Source organism: Erinaceus europaeus, chromosome 19, assembly GCF_950295315.1.
Source record: "Erinaceus europaeus chromosome 19, mEriEur2.1, whole genome shotgun sequence".
In the NCBI taxonomy this organism is placed as follows: Eukaryota; Metazoa; Chordata; class Mammalia; order Eulipotyphla; family Erinaceidae; genus Erinaceus; species Erinaceus europaeus.
The window spans coordinates 49465560-49486465 of NC_080180.1; the positions used below are offsets into that span (position 1 = coordinate 49465560).

A 20906-nucleotide genomic window follows, 5' to 3' on the forward strand; every position below is an offset into this window, starting at 1 on the left:
CACCAACTGGTCCCTCTTCATAAATTTTCACTGCACATTAATCTCACTTGAGCTTCACAACCCTCTGTTCTCTTCTCATTGATTTTCTTCTCCCTATACCTAACAGAAATTATCTTACCAAAAGAGAAGTTCTCTTAACTAAAGGAGAGGATGAGATTAGCACAACTATGTAATAACAGCTTAAAGACACAAACCATCCTGTAGGTGATTAATATGGAAAAGAAAAGGAAAAAATAAAAAGGCCCTTAGATTCATGTATTTAGTTATTTAGGTAAGAACTACAGTTCCTGAAAGAAAGTATAAATCTTCAGACTGTTGGTACATACAGTCTTTCCATCTTTTAAGATCTGAAAACCCAGTGGGAATATAATCCAAGATTAATTATACCTCGAGCAAAACAGCACTGCTGTCAATCTTCAGATAAGATGAGGGCCTGGGCTTTGCTTTATTTTGTTGTGCTTCCCTAAAATTTCATCTGTGCACTTTCTATCATGCGTGATGTTTTTAAAAGCTGCTTTTAGCATTCACATCTTGCCATACTTCCTGCCCCTAGATTTTTCTCCCTTGCTCCTTGTGTCTGCACAAGTTTTCAATTTAGATTATATTTCCCACAGATGTTATATCTTTTCAAGTGTTTGCTTTCTCTTCATTAAAAAGGATGTGTAAGACATTTTATTGTTTTGAAAGAAAATAACCTAAATAAAGATGTTCAGAAATCCTGAATTATTGCTTAATGTCCATGTGTGTGTGTGCGCACGCGCCTGCGTGCATGTATGTGTATGTGTGTGTGTGTGTGTGTGTGTGTGTGTGTGTGTGTGTGTGTGTGTGTGTGTGTGTGTATGTACACCAAATTTCTGGGAATAAGAGAGCTAGAGAAAAGAGCTGTGTTTTATAAACACTGAGGGAAAAATAAGACAATCTTCTACTAGTTCCTAAAAAGGTAATATGCTTGTGCAGAGCATTTAAACACACAATAAATACTACTGCAGTGCATTTGCAATATCCAAAGCCATCTATATGTAAAGCAGGATATTTGTATTTTCTAAAGCACTCCCTTGATGCTCGGTATAAACATGAACTCATGATGCTAATGAACAAGCCTCTGGAGGTTTGAAAGTATGTAAAAACCTCCACTTAACTGTGAGGACACCAAGTTAACAACAGCTCTTTGCAATAAGCTGGTAACTCTTGAGCATAGCCATGGCCACATGCAATTTTTTTCTCTCCCCCACCCCCTACCTCCTTTTGAATAGAAACCCCTCATCCAACTTACAGATACCTCCAGCTCCTCTCTTTGTCTTTGCCAAAAAGGGGGAAAGATTTGGTTATCAGGAGCCTTTTTGAAATGTAAGTCTATGTTATTTCTTGGGAGTCATTTGGGCTTTCAGACCATCTTAAGCTATTCAGTGACCTCAGTCTTCTTTAGAGGGGTTCTAGAGGGACTGGAAGGTGGAGCTAGAGAGGCAGAAAAGCAGAACTTCCTTCTGCTCCTGACACCACCTGGGGAGCTCTCTCATTTCCCAGAAAGCTGGCTTTGTTAGCACAGGTAGCTAAATAAATAAATAACACTAAAGGATAGCAGAGTCTCCCTGGAACATAGTGGTTCTAGAAGTCTCACGGCCTGTGAAATCAGCACAAAGATGGATGCCTGCTTCCTTGCCTCGCTGGGCCAAGAGAGTCATTTTCCACACACATGAACTGTTTCACCACCACTGTTTTGTTTCTGACTAGAGGATCTCGAAGGTCTCTACAGATATGAAACACAGGGACTTAGTCATTTGAATCCTGTCTCCCACCCTACCCTCTCCCCACACCCCAGAGTTTAATACAATGGAGAGAGCTGACATTCAGTTGAGATGAAGGAATAAATTAGTATCTACAACTGAGATTATGTTGAGATGACAGTTCCCAGGTGCAATGGGAGCAGAGTTCATGAACTGCTACAAAGTTATGGAAAAACATTTCCAAGACTGACACAATATGGTGGTCTATTGTCAAATTAGAACTTCTTTGGGGTGTTGAGTAAGCCTCAATCGATTAACATTCCTCAGACACAGCATCAAAACAGTGACTTTTCTTAGTCAAGTATTTGTGCAGCTTTTGAAGAAGGAATGCCTAGCCTGCTTAAAAATGGACTACGAAAACTAGTCATCAGGAAGTGTTGCATTGGGACTTTCTATCCTGAACAGTAAGGTATCAATTAATCCAACTCAGTTCACCCAGTATTTCAACTGGAATTTGAGTGGCTCTGATGAACATATTGTAGGAATTTACAACAGAACTTTGGAGGTCATATGTCCCATCTAAGATCAGCCTGGCCCCTAAATAGGTGAGATGAACCTCTGCTTCCTTCCGAAGGGGGGAAGAAAATCTATCTGCTTTGGTTAATTGCAAAGACTTTCATTCACTCCAAGGGGAGACCTAAATCTTAATATAGTCCTATTTCTTCCATCTAAAAAACAAGCTAATAAAACTAGTAAAAGCTTGATAGTACATTCCTTCCCAAGAACCCAAGACCTAGTAGTTGAGGGGAGGAAAAGTGTTGAAAGGGGGTGGAAATCAGGGGAAGAGAATACAGGAGACCTAGAGCCACCAAGAAGTCCTACTTATCCTTGAGCAAGGCAGGAAAGTTCATAGTTAAGACACCTGAACACAGAGTACCCTTTCTTCCCTGAAGTCTTTGCACATGGTAGTTACCAGCCACCATCAGGAGACTGGACAAGAACTTTCCACTGGAGACTCAACAGCTTTATCTCTGACGGCCTCATGATGTCAACTCAAGAGTGATCCCAGTCCCATGCAGAGCACATCCATGGCTCTTTCCGACCTTCTACTTCAGGACTTTAGACACAGAGCTGGAAGACCAGAAACCTGTGAGAGCTCTTAAGAAAACTCAAATACTCTCATCCCAAATGAGCTATATTCATCTCTCTTGAGTGGCACTTCCCATCATGTCCAACCATCAAGAGCACCATTTTGCACGTTAACTCAAGAATCAGACACACGTTTAAGTCTTTCCGTAGTGTCAAACAGACTTAACTCACTTAATATCCCACCAAAGGAAGCAAATTCTATTGTTACAACTCACATAAGCTAATGAGCAGCAAAGGGAGAGGAAAGATAGTCAAGGTGATAGTCCCAGATGTGGTAAGAGCTGAGACAGTCTTAGTCAGTAGTTTCAGTGGCATCAGCCGGGCTTTCAGACTCTTCATCAGAGATCTGGAGACCGGGCTATGGTGTCATTGGCTGAGTGACAGCATGCAAAGTGGCATTCATACTGTTTAGATTTTACTCTTTTCTCTGGGCTGAAGTCCAAAGGCTTGACAGGTGTTTGTCAGCAGTTGATAAACATTTAAACTCTCTGGTAGAGATAGTGTGATCAGTTTGGGCATTCACGGCCTTATACTCATTGCCTATGGGCAGCCACATTTACAGCTTCACTTCCAGCTGTTCAGAAAGACAAGTTTCAAAATGGAGTCACTTGTGTTTATACACCAGCTTTGGAGATCAGCAACCTAAGGGAGAGAGAAGAATCACTTCCCAGGGCCTAGCACCACCTCAAGAGATCCTTAGCCTGATCTAGAGGCTTCCAGGTCAAAGAGAAGGGTCATATTTCCAGGTTTTTCTGCCTTTTATCTTCTTTCTTTTGCCTATAAGTGGAGCATCAAATGAAAGATCAGTGATAATTCTCAAAACACAGAGGGAAAATTGATTTTTCAAAGGAGTTTGATGGTTCGCTTGGTTTGAGAAAAACTGTTCCTGATTAGTTTATCTTGGAATTCTTAAATTTAAATCAAGCATTAATGGATTGCGGATATGAAATATATGTATTTCTTCATGTGCTATAGCCAATTTGCTAAACTAAGAATTAATACTTGACTGAAAGAGTTTAAATATTCATAGCAATCCCATCCCCCCCTCGAGATTATGCCTTAGCATAACTGTGTGGATCTTGCTTGTTTTATTTGGATGAATGCTTACACAGTTATTATTAGAAAGAAATTCAAATATTTTCTCCAGGTACCTAAAAGCACTGATACCTGTTATAGACATCACTGAATAATGGGCAGTGCTGGAATGTCTTCTCCCTCTCTTCTTCCTCCCTCAAAATAATAAATAATGATTTATTATTTATAATATTATTTATTATAATTATAATTTATTATTTATAATGATTTATTATTTAATAAATAATTTTATTTCCCTAGTGGTAAATAAAAATATTTCCTCCCCACCTATAGGAGGAAAGCTTCATAATTGGTGAAGCAGTGCCACAGGTCTCTCCCTCTCCCCAGATCATGCCATTCACTCTCAGTTTCTCTCTCTCCTATTGAAATAAAGGGTTTTAAAAAAATTTTTTTTACAAAAATAAAATAAAAGAAATTGTGCTCAGGATTTTAGAGCATACAGAAGGCTGATGGGAGGGTATTTCTATAATAAAGGATTTTGGAAAATAAAATGAAATGAAAGGAGGATTAAGTGCACATAGGTATAAGCACAAGGACCTGCATAAGGATCTGGATTCAAGCCCCCAGCTTCCCACCTACAGGTGGGACACTTCACAGCACTGAAGCAGGTCTGCAGATATTTCTCTTTCCCTCTCTATTGTCCCCTCCTCTCTCAACTTTTCTCTGTCCTATCCAATAAAAAAAGGGAAAATGGCCATTAATCCCCCAATAAAAGTGATTAAAAATGAATGACATGTATGCAGTTTTAAGTATTTTATAAGCATCTACAGCAAAAGAATGATAAGCAAAGTATTAGGTAGAACTTTTTTTTTGTACTGAAGAATTAACATGTGCTATCTAAAGTTCACAAGTCAATGAAAAGAAGTATAAACATATTACTTAAGGTATTGGAGTTGGGGAGCAGAGCAAAAAGAATTTCTTTTTGCCTCCAGAATTATTGCTGGGGCTCAGTGCCTGTACCATGAATCCACTGCTTCTGGAGGCCATTTTACCGCCCTTTTGTTGCCCTTGTTGTTGTAGTCTTATTGTGGTTATTATTGTTATTGTTGATGCCGTTCATTGTTGGATAAGACAGAGAGAAATGTAGAGAGAAGGGGAAGACAGAGGGGGAGAAAGGTAGACACCTGCAGACCTGCTTCACCGCCTGTGAAGCGATTCCCCTGCAGGTAGGGAGCCAGGGGCTCGAACCGAGATCTTTCTGCTGGTCCTTGTGCTTTGTGCCACATGCGCTTAACCCACTGCGCTACTGCCCAACCCCCAGCAAAAAGAATTTTAAGAGACCCATGGCTAAGAGTCACTGAGTCTGGAGAATTGCTGAGGACTTGGGCTTGAAGGTAAATTTTCACATTTTTTTTATTTTATATACTCCCATGTTTTAAAAAGATCAGCCCAGTGAATGCCTTCATGGTGAGATAGTAATAGCCTGTGAATAGGTGAAATCACCTAGAAACTACAGAGAAGAGAGCCAAGTTCAACCCATAAAAATCTGGTGGAGGCAGAAGGATTAGCAGGAATGACCAAGGGGGTGATCCTACAGTTGCTGGGGGGCCAAGGTAACTTAGAAAGAGAGAGAGAGGTGGTCCGGGAGGTGGCACAGTGATAAGGCTTTGGACTTTCAAGCATGACGTCCTGAGTTCAATCCCTGGCAGCACATATGCCAGAGTGATGTCTGGTTCTTTCTCCCTCCTCCTTTTTAAATTTATTTAATAAATAAATTTAAATAAATAAATATATTTAAAAAGAAAGAAAGAAAGAAAAAGAGAGAGAGCCCTTCAGCAGCAGTGCTAAGCTGCTGGAGAGAGGGGCTACAGTTAAAACAGAACAGTGACTTCAGGGTTTAAGCAGCACAGGTGTCACCGGTCATGCTGACAAAAGCGACTTCAGGAAAGTCAAGTATTAGAAGTGTGAGGGGAACATGAGGAAGTCAGAATAATTTGAGCAAATAGAGCAGAAAATGGATACTTTGGCAAAAGAAATTTTTCTTATTATTGTTAGAAATCAGTGTCTGCTAGGAACAAAGAGAGCAGAGAACGCATAGATGACTCCATGACGATGTGCAAAGCATGAAACGGACCTTCAGCAACGCCAAGAAGGAGCCAGGAGGAATAGGTGTGGAATGAGGAAAGAGACAGATTTATGTCCTACTTGTTCAATCGCTTGGTCCTGCTTCTGCCCCCACACCCACCCTCCATCCAGCAGAGAGCTCGCACTGGCACAGAATTCAGAGGCCCAGGTTCAGGGGCAGGTCAAGAAAAGGCAGAAGCTACAGAAAGCTGGTTTCCTTTCAACTGCATTCACCTCCACCAAAATAACTGTTAAAAGGGGCTAGACTCTAGGCCTCTGGCTGGCAGGAGCACTCAGCTGCACAACTTGTGGTTCTGCCCTTAGCTCTGGAACCCAACCCATTTTCAAAAAGAAGGTTTAGAAATCTGGTCTGAGTTAGCGCACAGCACGAGGCCATCAGTGTCTTAGCCAGGGGAGCTGTTCTCTTTGTTCCATTTCAGAGCATACTAGAAGAGGACTTTGGAACATTGGAAGGATTTGAGGTCTCGCAGTGTCTCATCTCCAAGTCTAATAACCTGAATATATTCTAGCTAAGTCATCCTCAATAACTTGTACCCTCTTTGATGGTGATCTTTTTTTTTCCCTGTCCAGCCTTTTTTTCCCAAATGTTAAGCTCTTCATAACAGCATGATCTTCAGAACAATGAGCATGGATTATGTTAATGCCCCCTGAGTCTTCATCATCTCCAAACGGAGACCTCATTGAATTGGAACCACAGGTTATAAAATATATTTCCTGGAACGCTGAAGTCTTGGGGAGGTTACTATCATTCTCCTTCCTCACTAATTATCAATGTCTATCAGATGTCCTAGGTGACATTTTGGCCCTCTGCAGGTAAGCAAACGGAGGGGAAAAAAACAATAAATTTTAAGGTGTACCTATTATGAGAAACAGATGATGAAAACTTCAAGAGAGAAAGAACCTGCTAGCACAGGATAGACAGAGAACATCTTAAGTGAAGAACTGGAGGGAACCGTGCTAAGTGATGTAAGACAGAATGGAAAGCTGAACCAAAGAATCTCCCTCATTGGTGGGCCCAGAGAAACTAAGCAAAGGGTCAGACAGGGAGAAATCTTAGTGAGCTGTGATCTATCACAGTAGATTAAAAGACCAAAGGGGTGGAGAAGGGAGAGGCGATGAAGGTCAAGCGGAGGAAAAGAAGAATGAACGCACATACCTTGGGGAGATGTAAAGCCGTGCCCCTGTGTCAGCAACCCTGTAGACCAACATTTCCTCAGGAGAGTGATTTATTTAAATAGACGTTTATTTATCTACTTAATAGAAACAGAGAGAAAACTGAGAGGGAATAAGGAAGATAGGAAAGGGACAGAGGGGGCTGGACTGTGGTGCACTCCATTAGCGCCCATCTCGCTATGCATGAGGATCCAGGTTCGAGCCCCTGCACTCCATCTGCAGGCAGGACACTGCATGAGTGGTGAAGCAGGTCAGCAGGTGTCTCTCTTTCTCCCTCTCTATCTCCCCTTCCCTCTCAATTTCTCTCTATCCTGTCAAATAAAGCAGAAAAAAAATAAGAGAGAGGGACAGAGACATCTGCAGCACCGCTTCGCCACTCATGAAGTGTTCCCCCAGTGGCGGGGGATGGGGGGCTGGAGTTTGAACCCAACTCCTTGAGCACTGAAATGTGTGCCTTTAACTAGATGTGCCACCACCTGGCCCCCTCCAGAAAGTGATTTTTTAACTTTATGCATTTATTTTATTTGATAAGACAGAGAGAAATTGAGAGGGAAGGAGGCTAAAGGAGGAGACAACGAGCCAGTGAGGCACCTGCAGCACTGCTTCACTGCTCATGAAGCCCCTGCCCTCTGAAGGTGGGGACTGGGGGCTTGAATCTGGGTCCCTGTGCCTGTCAACACCTGCATTTCACCAGATGTGTCACCACCTACCCCCACCCAAAGTGATTTTTAAAAATGAGCACTGGGGAAGTGGATCAGCTGGAAGGACACAGGAACTGTGTGCCTCAGGTCCCTCTAGAGCTCTGGCAGCACTTGCGGAGGACAGTCCTGGCCTCTTTCTCCCTCTCTCTTATGAAACTCTATCTCACAGGAAATGAAATAAATATTTTATAAAAATGAGTGGATGTAGAAGTTTATCACTCATGCTGAAGGGACCAGTGATGTGAAAGAAGTCAATGAAGAATGAATTGGGGAGGGCATGCGGTGACATGCCTGGTTAAGGGCACACATTACCATGCACAAGGACCTGGGTTCAAACCCCTGGTCCCCACCTGCAGGGGGAAAGTTTCACAAATGGCAAAGCAGGGCTGCAGGTGTCTCTCTGTCTCTTTCCATCTCTATCTCCCCATCCCCTCTCAATTACTCTCTATCTATACCCAATAAAAAAGAGGGAAGGAAGGAAGGAAAAAAAGAAAGAAGGAAGGAAGGAAGGAAGGAAGGAAGGAAGGAAGGAAGGAAGGGTAGGTGGAAAGAAGGAAAAGGCCATAGGTCCCATTATGCACTGGTTAGACTGAGGCTTAGAGAATGAACTCCATAAGCAGCAGAGATTTCTGCCTGTGTACGTCTGTGTCATCAAAACCTACACATATTTTAAGAAAGAGCTGGGTCTCCTACTCTGCTACTCAAAGAAGACTGGTTCTGAAATGAGTGCAACCTAGAATATTCCCAGCTGTGACCATGTACTGAGAGCTCAGACTGACAGGGACTCAGAGGTTACACAGGTCCTTGTGCTAAGTATGAAAAAAAAAAAAATATATATATAGCCTAGCTCAGATGGATGGGGTAAACAGTTAATAGCATTTATATACTTTCCTCATATTTGGGGAATCCTTTCTGCCCTAATCCAGCTTTCTAGCCCTATTCTCAACTCTGACACCATCTTCCAAAATAATATTTTTAGTCCACCTGCATGTTAGCTATTAGGCTCAAGCAAAACTTACTAAAGTAATAGACCCCTTGGAACATACCTAAATAGACTTCCTAGCTTCTTCCCATACAAAGAACCCTAACTTCATCTGCTCAATTCCTACCTTCAGGTTCTTGTTTATTAAAAACAATTTATCCTGCTTTACATCTTACCACCTTCCATTCACCAAGTTGCAGGCAATATAGCAAGGTGTCAGGCTACAAAATCAATGTACAAAAATCAGTGGCATTTCTTTATGCAAACACTAAAACTGAAGAAGAAGACATCCAGAAATCACTCCCATTCACTGTTGCAGCAAAATCAATAAAATAACTAGGAATAAAGCTGACCAAAGAAGTGAAAGACTTGTATACTGAAAACTATGAGTCACTGTTCAAGGAAATAGAAACCGATACCAAGAAATGGAAAGACATCCCATGCTCATGGATTGGAAGAATAAATATCATCAAAATGAATATTCTCCCCAGAGCCATATACAAATTTAATGCGATACCCATCAAAGTTCCACCAAGCTTCTTTAAGAGAATAGAACAAAATATTTGGGACACAGCTAAAATAGTATTGAGAGGGAAACTCATAGCCATACAATCACATATTAAACAACAAGAAACAGCTCAAATAAACAACCTTACTGCACACCTTAAAGACTTACAAGAAGAGGAACAAAGGAACCCTAAAGCAACCAAAAGGACAGAAATCACTAAAAGTAGAGCAGAAATAAACAACATCGAAAATAAAAGAACCATACAAAAGATCAATGAAGCCAAATGTTGATTCTTTGAAAAATTAAACAAGATTGGCAAACACCTAGCCAGACTCACTGAACAAAAAAGGGAGAAGACTCAAATTAATAGAATTGTGAATAGAGGAGATATCATAACTGACACCACAGAAATACAGAAAATCATGTGAAACTTCTATGAAGAACTATATGACACCAAGCTAGAAAATCTGGAAGAAATGGAAGAATTCCTAGAAACATATGCCCTTCCAAAACTGAACCAAGAAGAACTACAAAACCTAAATATACCAATCACAGACAAAGAAATAGAAACCATTATTAAGAATCTGCCCAACAACAAAAGTCCTGGACCAGATGGCTTCAAAAACAAATTCCACAAAACCTTCAGGAAACAGTTAATACACATACTACTAAAGCTTTTCTATAAGATCAAAGAAACAGGAACACTCCCTTCCACCTTCTTTGAAGTCAACATCACCCTGATATCAAAAGCAGATAGAGACATAACAAAAATGGAAAACTACAGACCAATATCTCTGATGAACATAGATGCCAAAATATTAAACAAGATCTTGGCCAACTGGATACAGCAGTATATCAAAAATTTTGTGCATCACAACCAAGTGGAATTTATCCCAGGAATGCAAGGCTGGTTCAACATACGTAAGTCAATCAATGTCATTAACCACATCAATAAAAGCAAAGCCAAAAACCACAATTATCTCAATAGATGCAGAGAAAGCCTTTGACAAAATCCAACACCCATTCATGCTCAAAACTCTATAAAAAATGGGAATAGACGGAAAATTCCTCAAGATAGTGGAATCCATATATACCAAACCTACAGCAACATCATACTCAATGGACAGAAGCTGATAGCATTCCCCCTCAGATCAGGAACTAGACAGGGCTATCCACTATCACCATTACTCTTCAACATAGTATTGGAAGTTCTTGCCATAGCAGTCAGGCAAGAGAAAGAAATCAAAGGAATATAGATTGGAAGTGAAGAAAAAACTATAATCATTTATCTGGAACCAGAAAAAATCTAGAATTGCCAAAACAATCTTGAGGAAAAGAAACAGAAATGGAGGCATCACACTTCCAGATCTCAAACTATATTATAAGGCCATCATCATCAAAACAGCCTGGTACTGGAACAATAATAGGCACATAGTGGAACAGAATTGAAAGCCCAGAACTAAACCCCCACACCTATGTACATCTAATCTTTGATAAGGGGGCCCAAAGTATTAAATAGAAGAAGGAGGCTCTCTTCAATAAATGGTACTAGGAAAACTGGGTTGAAACATGTAGAAGAATGAAATTGAACCACCTTATCTCACCAGAAACAAAAATCAACTCCAAATGGATCAAGGACCTGGATGTTAGACCAGAAACTATCAAATACTTAGAGGAAAACATTGGTGAAATACTTTCCCACCTATCAAATACTTAGAGGAAAACATTGGTGAAACACTTTCCCACCTAAACCTCAAGGACATCTTTGATGAAACAAACCCAATTGCAAGGAAGACTAAAGCATAAACAAAACGATGGGGCTACATCAAATTGAAAAGCTTCTGCACAGCCAAAGAAACTATCACACAGAGAGACTCCTCACAGAATGGGAGAAGATCTTCACATGCCATACATCAAACAAGAGACTAATCACTAAAATATGCAAAGAGCTCAGCAAACTTAGCACCAAAAAAGCAAATGACCCCATCCAAAAATGGGTAGAAGTTATGAACAAAACATTCACTTCAGAGGAGATCCAAAAGGCTAACAAACACATGAAAACCTGCTCCAGGTCGCTGATTGTCAGAGAAATGCAAATAAAGACAACATTGAGATACCACCTCACTCCTGTGAGAATGGCATACATCAAAAAGGACAGCAGCAACAAATGTTGGAAAGGATGTGGGGACAGAGGAACCCTTCTGCACTGCTGGTGGGAATGAAAATTGGTCCAGCCTCTCTGGAGAGCAGTCTGGAGAACTCTCACAAGGCTAGACATAGATCTTCCATATGACCCAGTAATTCCTCTCCTGGGGATATACCCCAAGGACTCCATAACATCCAACCAAAAAAGATATGTGTACACCTATGTTCATAGAGCACAATTCATAATAGCTAAAACGTGGAAGCAAACCAAGTTCCCAACAACAGATGAGTGCCTGAGAAAGCTGTGGTATATATACACGATGGAATACTATGCAGCTATTAAGATACTAATTTCCCCAATTAAAAAAAACAAAACAAAACTCCCCAGATCCACCCTTCCCCAAGCCAGCTCAGACAGCTCCATGGGAGACCCCAGCCCTGCCAAGTGACAACAGATTTCCATATGGAAGGTTCATCACAGTTGAAATTAGATGTTATCCTCATTGTTTCTTCCTGTATAATATAGATAATAAATGACATAAAAACAGCCATGCTGAGAAAAACAGTACCAGATGTCCTGTCAAAACCTACACTTCCAAGCCGAGGACATAGTGATCATCCCATATTCCACCAGTTGGAGGTCACAGTCCAACCAGTGGTCACACCTCTGGATTCCCTCACGCAAAGTTTTATTGCTGGCTTGAGCAAGTGGTTTTTATTTTTCCCCATTATTTGGGTATTTGTACTTCCTAAGAGATTTGATGAAATTCCTTAGCATCAGTGTTAACTTAAATATCATCCTTAAATCTAAGACGTCTTTTTTTATGTTTAATAGGAATTTATTGCCTATCTCCTTGTGTGTAGACATTTAGTTCTTTTATAAGACTACAAAAGAGTTCCATATCATACCCACCACAAGAATTCTGTGCCCCTAACCCCACTAAGTCTAAAGTATCTTGCTTCATAAGCCTGAACATGCTGCTTTTTAAGAATTGCAAAGAGAAATGTGTGCACACACACACAACATTTATAAATAGATAACATATACATACCATTTATTACCTACTATGTTCAGGCACTTTATACATATTTCCCTATGCATAGTCTAAAAAAAGACTACATGAGGGATACTATCACTATTATATAAGGAAAGGCATGGAGGTTGAACAACTTGTTTAAAATAGTGCACACCTTGTAAGTAATGATACAGGGAGATGAGCAGAGCTCTGTCTGGCACCAAAACCAGTGTTCTCTCTGCCCCACCAGGTACCCTACTGGTTAGGCTACACATGAGTGAAGGAAGCACAGCAAGTCTGCACAGAGACATGTGTGCTGTGCCTTGTTATTACAGCAATATTCACAGAATATTTCTTTAAAAAATTCCTTTCTCTAATATGCAAGTGGACCCACATTATTGTCTGGGGAGATGGTTTCATGGTTGTAAAAAGGACTAGGAAACTAGATCAGGGAAGAGAGTAGCTCCCAAATATGGGGAACGTGTATAAATATTGTTAACTGTAAACCCCATCAGATTGATCTAGGGCTCATAGTCAGCACAGGAGCGTATGTGACCTCTGCATCCCTGTAGGTCTGGGCTCACATTCTGTGGTCACGGCTAAGAACATTCCAGGCTGCATTAATTTCAGGACCCATCTTCCTCAGGTAGTAGGTAAAGTCCAACCTCCCTTTGGAGAGTGGAACATTCCCTACCATTATTGATCCACATTGAGAGCAAGGTCCTATAGGGGCCCACAAAGGGGCCCATTATCTTGTTCCTGATGGAGATGACCAGGGACAGTGGCGAGCACATTCTGTTAGAGGTCTAGGCCCATCATGCCTGTGTGGGAACCCCAGAACTCCCTAAATAGGGCCCCAAGTGACGGGGTGACCTGGTAGTGACTAAAGCATCATTGTTAAAGTGTGCCAATCTCTTGCCTCAATTCAGCTTTTGTAGTCCTTAATTTGTCTGACACACTTAGCTTTGCAGTGATTGGGGGACATGTAATAGGAGCTAGGTGAGGAGGCTATCTAGATCTAAGTAAAAACAATTTCATTAGGTACTTTATGGCATCTTTTTAGTTCTTTCTACTTTCTTGCTTTATTTTTTTTGACTCACTGCAAATTATTGTGCACTTTTGCTTTAAGGTATATATTTTCCCCTAGCTTATGGATACATTTACATATGCCCTATCTCATGGGCCCTGGTCTATATATCTAGGTTTTGAGGTTTTGTACTAGTGAAGTCATGGGCCCTATGGAATATACCTAAAACAGACCTACTAGCTTTTTCCAAAACTAAGACCCCAATCTTCATCTGCAATATTCATGCCTTTAGGTTCATGATTAGTCAACAACTTGTTCTGCATTATATCTTAACTCTTTTTCAGCCACCAGGTTTGAGATGATACCATGATGCCAACCCACTTCCCTGGGCAGAGGACCCCATCATTTGTCTTGGAGCCCCGCTTCTCCAGAGCCCTGCCCCCCTAGGGAAAGAGAGATAGGCTGGAGTATGGACTGACCTGCCAATGCACATGTTCAGCAGAGATGCAGTTACAGAAGCCAGACCTCCCACTTTCTGCATCCCACTATGATTCTGGGTCCATACCCCCAGAAGGATAAAGAATAGGGAAGCTATCAAGGGAGGAGATTGGATATGGAGCTCTGGGAGTGGGCAATGTGTGGAAATGTACCCCTCTTATCCCATGGTCTTCTCAATGTTTCCATTTTATAAATATAATAATAATAATAAATTCCTTTATCATATTCTCCCTAAATATACACCAGTTTTCAGGATATACAACTGTCTCAGGGCCTTAATGACAGAATAAAGCTCTATATGAATTAGCTAATTAGTTACATTAGTAGATTCCATCAACAGAAGCCATTATAGTTTGTGTGTGTGTGCGTGTGTGTGTGTGTGCGTGTGTGTGTGTGTGTGTGTGTGCGTGTGCGTGTGCGTGTGCGCGTGCGCGTGTACGTGTGCGTGTGTGTGTGTGTGGTTTGTTTCCTCTCTCTTTTCTTTCTTTTCTTTTTTTTTTCTTTTTTTTAGCAAGAGCACTGGTCAGCTCTAGTTTATGGTGGTGCTAGGGATTGAACCTGGGACCTTTGTTTCCTCAGGAATGAAAGTCTCTTTGCATAACCATTATGCTATCTCCCCAGCCCTCAAAAGATATCATTATAAAAATTCACTGAACCAGAGACATGGCTCAGTAGTAGAACACAGGGACTTATGTGTAAAAGGTTCCCAGATTTAATACCTGGAAGCTCATAAGCCATAGCTAGCTTTCCTCCTCCTCCTCCTCCTCCTCCTCCTCCTCCTCCTCCTCCTCCTTCTTTTTCATTTTTGTCTCCAGGGTAATTGCTGGGTTTTGGTGCCTACACTATGGCGCCATCTTTTTTCCATTGTTTTTGTTGCTGTTAATGTTATTGCTGCTGCTCTTGTTGTTGGATCGGACAGACAGACATTGAGAGAGGAGAGGAAGATAAGGGGGAGAAAAAGGCAGATACCTGCAGACCTGCTTCATGACATGTGAACTGAGCCCCCTGCAGGTGGGGAGTCACAGGCTTGAACTGGGATCCCTGCATCCGTCCTTGTGCTTCCCACTATGTGTGCTTAATCAAGTGCTCCACCACCCAGCCCCCTCTCTCTCTCTCTCTTCCTTCTTTTAAACAGATGCAGAGAGAGAATGAGAGAGACCACAACACCAGAGCTTCCTTCAGTGTACTGGAGGCCAGACTCAAACCCTGGTCATGCGCACGGCAGAGCAGCACACTATCCAAGTGAGCTAATCAGCTAGCCCTGTACTCAGGATATTTGATTGGACTCATTCTTGGTGCTTGATTTCCTCTGCTGCCTCAGGGCTGTGGCAAAGCTGAAAAGTGTCTGTGCTCACACATACACACCTGAAAGTTTATAGATTCCCACCTGATATTTTCTTTTCTAGATGGAATCTCAGCCATACTCACTCTCTGGGATCAAAGTAAGTGGATGGCTGCAGGTTATTCATCCCACTTGCAAAAGCTAGGGGTGAGGGGAGAGGGGAAGGGGAGAGGGGGGAGGCAGCCTGCCACCTGACAGCTTGGGGTGGTGTTGCAGCTGGGGCATCCAGGCTTAGCTGGGATCCAGGCTCAGCTCTCGAATGTTCAGGTGCAAGATGCCTTTTACTTCCTTTGAGGAAAAGCAGGACTTGTTCTCTGTCAGGAAGACCTTGCGGTTCACAGAGGGGCAACTGTGAGCTCGGTGTCCCTTGGTGTCATGGTCAGTTTGTGTTTTTTAAGTCACTTAGTGGCGGCCTTGAGAGAACCACAGTCCTAGGTGTGTTCGGGCATCATTTTCAGACAGTTAAACGACAGAACAAACAGCAGAGACTGCTGAGGTTGGGAGAAGACAAATGCACCTCTGTCATCCTTTTCTCAGATGAATTTGCCTTTGAGACTGTCCGTCTGGTGCAGCTGCGAGACTGAAGGGAAGCCCCCCTGCCCTGAGAGGTCTCCCAAGTGAGAAATAAGCCCATGTGACACCATGTCTCTGAGGTGCAGGCTCTGCCCGCAGTGGTGGTGACGCAAATTAGCAACCCCAGCGAACATATGGGGACATTCACATAGTTAAATCATTACTCACCTCCACCAGGAATGGAGAAATAGACCCTCAACATAGCAGTAAAGCGTGTTATTGCTGGTACTTGTGGTTTTTAAAGAAATTTGACTTTCTCCTGCTAAGATTTCTGTAGTGTGATGGTCATGTAGAAATTGTTGTGGTTCTAGACCAGGCAGTGGTGCATCTGGCTAAGCGCATGCATTACAGTGCACAAGGACCCAGGTTCAAGCCTAGTCCCTAGGGGGGAAACAGGGGGAAGGCTTCACAAGTGGTGAAGCATTGCTGCAGGTGTCTCTCTGTCTCTCTCCCTCTCCACTCTCAATTTCTCTCTGTCTCTATCTAATAATAAATAAATAAATAAACAAAAAGACTTCAATTACATAAATTAAACGTTGTAGTTCTTGTAGCAATTATTTATGAAAGGAGGGGATGCTTCTGAACAGTGTTAAATGTAATTTTGGGTTGGGGAGGAGATAGCATAGTGGTTTGTGTACCAGACTTTCATGCTTGAGGCATCATCAGAGGTTCCAGGTTTAATGCCCAGCACCACCATAAGCCAGAGCTTAGGAGTATTCTGGTGTCTCTCTCTGTATCTTCTTCTTTGTATTTCTCTATTAAAATTAAGTAAATAAAATGTGTGTGTGTGTGTGTGTGTGTGTGTGTGTCTGTGTGTGTGTGTGTGTTAATAGTGAAAACACTGCTGAGAGAAGCAGTGCAATAGCTCCGGTGCCGTAAGAGAAGTAGTATGTCTAGTACAATCAAATCCATTTTAAAATAATGACTATAGGTCCAGGTGGTAGCACACCTGGCTGAGCACACACATTACAGTGTGCAAAGACCTGTTATCAAGCCCCCGTTCCCCACCTGCAAGGGGGAAGGTTTGCAAATGGCGAAGTAGAGTTATAGGTGCCTCTCTGTCTCTCTCTCTCTCCCTCTCTTCCCTCTCTATCTCCTCTTCCCTCTCAATTTCTCTGTCTCTATCCAGTAATAAACAAATAAAAATGTTTCTAAAATATAGACTATAAAAATACAGGTATATTTTTATATGAGCTAAAAGATGAACTCCAAATATGCTAAATCCTCTACAATAATGAAGTATCACTATGTGAAAATCAAAACTACCATGGTTTTGTGGGGTTTTTATTGTTGTTTGTTTGTTTGTTTGTTTTTGCCTCCAGGGTCATCACTGGGGCTTGGCACCTAAACTATGAATCCACTGCTCTTGGAGGCCACTTTCCTATTTTGTTGCCTTGCTGTAGTTGTTGTTGTTGCCATAGCTGTTGTTGTTGGATAGGACAGAGAGAAAGAGAGAGGAGGGGAAGACAGAGAGGAGAGAAAAATAGACACCTGCACCCCCCTCTACAGGTGGGGAGCCGGGGGCTCAAACTGGGAGCCTTACACTGGCCCTTGAGCTTTGCGCCATGTGCGCTTAACCCACTGCACTACCGCCCAGCTTCTGGTTTTTTGTGTGTTTTTAAAGACAATAACGGACAACACAAATAATTCTGCATGTGACCATCCCACCTCATGACCCTGAAAAGTGAACAGTGTGAGGCAAAATGAATGGAGTGAAAAAGATAAATTGTTTCATACAAGAGAGGAAAAAGGACTAAAATCTCCCAGAACCACATCCAGTATCTAACTGGCTGTCTCAGCACATATGAGAATTAAATAGGCCAGACCCAGCCTCTCCCAACCTCAGCAGTCTCTGCTGTTTGTTCTGGCATTTAACTGTCTGAAAATACCGCCCGAACACACCTAGGACTGTGGTTCTCTCAAGGCCGCCACTAAGTGACTCAAAAAACACAAACTGACCGTGACACCAAGGGACACCGAGCTCACAGTCGCCCCTCTATGAACCGCAAGGTCTTCCTGACAGAGAACAAGTCCTGCTTTTCTTCTAAGGAAGTAAAAGGCATCTTGCACCTGAACATTCGAGAGCTGAGCCTGGATCCCAGCTAAGCCTGGACGCCCCAGCTGCAGCACCACCCCAAGCTGTCAGGTGGCAGGCTGCCTCCCCCCTCTCCCCTTCCCCTCTCCCCTCACCCCTAGCTTTTGCAAGTGGGATGAATAACCTGCAGCCATCCACTTACTTTGATCCCAGAGAGTGAGTATGGCTGAGATTCCATCTAGAAAAGAAATGTCAGGTGGGAATCTATAAACTTTCAGGTGTGTATGTGTGAGCACAGACACTTTTCAGCTTTGCCACAGCTCTGAGGCAGCAGAGGAAATCAAGCACCAAGAATGAGTCCAATCAAATATCCTGAGTACAGGGCTAGCTGATTAGCTCACTTGGATAGTGTGCTGCTCTGCCGTGCGCATGACCAGGGTTTGAGTCTGGCCTCCAGTACACTGAAGGAAGCTCTGGTGTTGTGGTCTCTCTCATTCTCTCTCTGCATATCTGAGAAGGAAGGGAGGAAGGAAGGAAGGAAAGAAGGAAGGAAGAAAGGGAGGGAGGGAGGGAGGGAGGGAGGAAGGAAGGAAGGAAGGATGAAAGGGAGGGAGGGAGGGAGGAAGGAAGGAAGGAAGGAAGGAAAGAAGGAAGGAAGAAAGGGAGGGAGGGAGGGAGGAAGGAAGGAAGGAAGGATGAAAGGGAGGGAGGGAGGGAGGGAGGAAGGAAGGAAGGAAGGAAGGAAGGATGAAAGGGGAAGGAAAGGCAGGAGGGAAGGGAAGTGAAGGGAGTAGGGAAAGAAAGGGAAGGGGAGAGGGGGGAGGGAAGGGAAAGGGGGAGGGAGAGAAAAAGGAGGGAAGGAAGGGACGATGGAGAGAGGGAGGGAGGGGAAATGGCCACACATATAAAAGCAAGTGTATTCACTAGAAATGCGTTTCCAAAAGTTGCCGAAATTGTCTTATGTGACAACAATGAATTGTTTTTCTGACATGAATTGATTCATCATGGAATAAAACAACACACACACACACATGCACACACACACACACACACACACACACACACACACACACACACACACACACTCACACACACACGACATTTCAGCCTTCGCTATACTCTGAGGAGCAGCCAAATGAAAGACAGTTCACTCTCAGTGGTGCGCCCAGGAGCCTCTCTGTAACCAAGAGCCTCACATTAAGCATCAGGATGGATCGCTATCAAGGTAGCAGAGAGTTTCACAGGCCCCTACCACCCCCACCCCACCCCCACACACACCTCACCTGCTCTGTCAGCCTTCCCCCATCTCGGCTCTGCTGACCAAGCTGGGCTGGATTCCTCCACTGCATCCCCACCACAGAAGAGAAGGACTCCAGCTCTTGTGGTCATTACTCACTCTTGAAAGATTAATTTAACACAAAGGAATGCCCACCACGGTGATAAATATCTTTCACAGGGAGAGGCGCTGAAATGAGCTCGCCACGCTGGAAAACATGAGTCCCTACATGAGCGGCAGAGCTGGAGGCGATTTTCAGATTTGGTCAGTGTTTCTGAGAAGGGATGACTAGCCAGGGTGGGACAAATCCAAATTAGTATTAAGTGTTTGTATGTTATGAAGCTTGCTTGGCTGAACCCAAGGCTGGGATTTACTCAGCTTCTCGCCAGACCTCTGACTAGCCTGAGAGGACACCTGAGGTCAGGCAGTACTATGAAAGTTGGGGGGTTAACAGAGCTGAGATCATAAGGTCCCAGTCACCTGTATCACACGTGGGAGCTAATACTCCCATTGTTCCCATTCCCCGTGTGTTGTTGTACCTAGATCACACAGTTATACAACAGGAGAGACAGTATTGTGACCTTTCTCACTAATAATGAATAAGAACATTCAGGAACAGAGAGGTTGAGCAACATGCCAGCAGTCACACAGCTGTGACATCACCAGCCAAGATAGCTATAGAGCCCATGTCTTAGCCACCATCTCAGGACTGTGGCAAAGATGAAAAATGGCCACACTCATGCATACGCACCTGAAATGACTCCACCTTTGTGATAAATCGCTTCCACAGGCATTGCCAGAGCTGAGCTGAGCCTACTAATAAGAATAGAGCTCTGCCCAAGTTTCAGCCTCAGCTCTGGGATTTTTACTACACAAGGTGTGTGTGTGTGTGTGTGTGTGTGTGTGTGTGTGTAACCAGGGCCTTGTGCTTGCACAATTTCACCATCTGTTCCACTTTTTTTTCAATCAGAGAGAGAAAGATCACAATACCAAGAAGCCCTCCATTGCCAGAGTGCCTGACACTGAATTCTTAAAACAACACTGTGAAGATGGGGGAGACAGCTTAGTGGTTATGTAAAAGACTTTCATGCTTCAGGCTCAGTGGTACCAGGTTCAATCCCCGAAACCACCATAAGCCAGAGTTGAGCAGTGCTCTGGTTAAAACACACACACACACACACACACACACACACACACACACACACACACACACACACACTGAAGTATTTGGAGATCCCTATTTTAGATATGAAGAAACTGAGGCACAAAGAGACTATTATTTATCTAAGGTCATAGAGATGAAAAGTTGCCGAGCCAGAGTCTGGACCCATTCAGCTTAATATGTGACTCTTATACCCACTAACGAGGCAGCCTTATTGTTACTGTACAGCTGAGGAAACAAATCCAGCTGGGTTTGGTCTGGTTTGCTCCCAAGGTAGTGTGTCTACAGCAAGGAAGCTTCACTAGCTGTGGAGCGGTGCTGAGGTGGCTCTGCTCTCACAGTCCCTCTCTCATCTCTCCTGATCATCATCTTCTACCTCAAAAGGAAAAAAAAATATCAGGTCTGCAGGTGTCTA

At 42.9% G+C, this 20906-nt stretch overlaps 2 long non-coding RNA genes across 3 annotated transcripts in view; one reads left to right on the forward strand and one right to left on the reverse strand.

The window, feature by feature from the left end:
* Window positions 1-19752, reverse strand: part of LOC132534644 (uncharacterized) — a 95478-nt gene extending 75726 nt beyond the window's left edge. For both annotated transcript variants that reach the window (XR_009546374.1, XR_009546373.1), the window contains exon 1: window positions 19337-19752. This is a non-coding gene — a long non-coding RNA (uncharacterized LOC132534644). The remainder of the gene's footprint in view (window positions 1-19336) is intronic.
* LOC132534643 (uncharacterized) overlaps window positions 1-20906 on the forward strand; it is a 56972-nt gene that overhangs the window by 12591 nt on the left and 23475 nt on the right. The gene's annotated exons all lie outside the window — the stretch shown is intronic.